The 2,277-nt window shown below is 39.2% G+C and overlaps 1 long non-coding RNA gene across 1 annotated transcript; it reads left to right on the forward strand.

Annotated features, from left to right (window-relative positions):
* Positions 1 to 778: 778 nt before the first annotated feature.
* Positions 779 to 1,260, forward strand: LOC149446049 (uncharacterized). Its single transcript, XR_016306272.1, has 2 exons — positions 779 to 876; positions 974 to 1,260. It is a non-coding gene; the product is annotated as an uncharacterized LOC149446049 (long non-coding RNA).
* The last annotated feature ends 1,017 nt before the right edge of the window (positions 1,261 to 2,277 follow it).

Here is a 2,277-nt window from a genome sequence, read left to right on the forward strand (position 1 = left end):
TCGGTATGCAATTAGTGTACTATATAAGGCAATGGAATGAAGTCCCCTCCCAGTTCTGACGAAGTCCGCGGTGACTGGCGGACGAAACGCGTCAACGTAATGACGTCACTACGCTCGGCGTCTTCATAGGGTGCGGTGCCCATGAGGAGGAAAGGAACGGCGTTGTTTCAGCTCCATGCTAGGAAGGCACGTGGCTCTGGAAAACTACCATAAGGCTACTATTACAGCAGTCCGCATATGGCAATTTTAAATAGGAGCATACCTTCCACCGGTGGCAAGTTATTTTTGGCTATTTTGCTTAGTTAGCGGCAGTTGCTGTTTAGACTCATAGAGCCTATATGGAGTTGACAGGGAACACTATATGTGCTTAGTACTCCTGTTTTTTCAGGGAATTTTTTGGAAATCCTCTTTTGAGGAAGATATACATTTTTTGTCACACATGTGCTGTACGCTGTGATATAGCTATATCCTTAAGGAACCGCTTTACAATCTCAGTTTGAGCAATTTTTGGAAACCCTTCACTGGGTATATAGATTCAGGTATACAGTGCCTGCTACATATATAATACTCTTTTTTGAAATTTATGTATTGAGACTACCTGGCTTCCCACCTATATATGCACTACTGAACAAGCATAAAGGACCTGATCTTATTTCAAGTCGACGTGAGTCCTCTTGATCTTCACTGATGGTAATATATACCTTTATTTTGTAGTTTTTCTTACTATTCAGGGTTTTTGTTTGATGTTTATGATCTATATAATTTTATATATATCTTTAGAATCACCTGTTACTGTGGACTTTGTTTCACTTGGGGTGGTTACCCAGGAAGTCTCTACATTTATCTTGCTGGTATGACAGCCAAGTTACTGAGAAGGTAAAGATAAGTACCTATTTATCTCTGCATAGGGCAGCTATGGTGTGATCTATGTGCTATTTAAGCTTTTCTATCATCATATATTTTTGTGTTCCAGTTTCCACTTACCAGGAAGCTATTCTACATATCCTGGCTTATATCAAGAATACGTCTGAAGAATATATGGCGAATCTAAATACAAGTTTGAACTGTATGGAAATCTAGGATCATAGAGCTAAAAAATATCCCATTGCCTTATATGGTTCCCTATGTGCCAAAATCACCCAGATATGAGGACGCCAAGTGCTTTTAAATGATTTTACCTGTCTGATATGTTCACCGTACTTATGCTTAACCTCCCCACGATCTATGTGATCAAATAAAGAATTCTCTGTAACTATTGAACCTATATTACTCCGCGTGGATCTTTAAATAACCTCTTTTCTTTGGGTGGTGTTGCTCTTGTCACACTACCATATTGTCTATTATGCATTTCTCGGTTTATGAATCCACACTTCTATGATAAGTGAGTCGGAGATAGTATTTTGACACAAATTACTTGTGCCATTACAGGTGGCTTTTTTCTGTTCTATTTTTGTAACCATAATGCTGATGCTGCCTGTGAGTAGCCTCCCTAACAGTCTGATTATGTCAGTATTTCTGTGCTCAAAGCGGAACATTATTTTCAATGGAAATTTGTTGTTTTTTTATTGTAGGCCTGTAATTCTTAGGAATAACTCACTGGAATCTGTCAGAACAAGAGTCTAGTAAACATCCCGGGTATGATAAAATTTGAAACACGAAATCATAAATTATAATATAATAAATAATCTTAAAAAATAACAATATAATAATAATACATTTTATTCAATAATGTAATCAAACCAAAAACACTGAAATTTGAAATAGAGCGCCAAGTTCACACATAGCTGAATTCAGCCGCAAAATCTTTTTCAGTGTCTGATGACGAATTTCCCCACGAATTATTATCACTCAATTCTGCAAGTGGTTCTGATTTACTATCGCTGTTCTCTAGCCGGTCTAAAACTGCTTTTAACCTAAATGGATGCTTTTTGGACGCCATGGATGTTTCTCAGTTTCCAGGCAGAAAGAACAGTAAAAATGCAGGCAGGGCGCCGGACAAAGCACTCGGGACAAAATGTATGTGAAATGGTTTGATACAGTAATGTTATACTATGTGATTTTAGTGTATTTAGTGAATGTCACATTTTGACACTTTTGAATTTCCTACCAGTTCCGTTCCCCGTACGTCCCGACGCTTGCAGGGAACAGAACCCAGAAGACGGATGCTAGCATTGGCTGGAGGACATGACCGGGGATGCTGCAGGGGGGACATCGCGGGAGAGCAGAACAAGGTAAGTGATACAGGGATCGCTGGGGAAGCGCTGCAGAGTATTCCCG

The sequence above is a fragment of the Staurois parvus genome, unplaced genomic scaffold (assembly GCF_062004578.1).
Source record: "Staurois parvus isolate SC_StPar_1 unplaced genomic scaffold, SC_StPar_1.0 ptg000698l, whole genome shotgun sequence".
NCBI lineage: Eukaryota > Metazoa > Chordata > Amphibia > Anura > Ranidae > Staurois > Staurois parvus.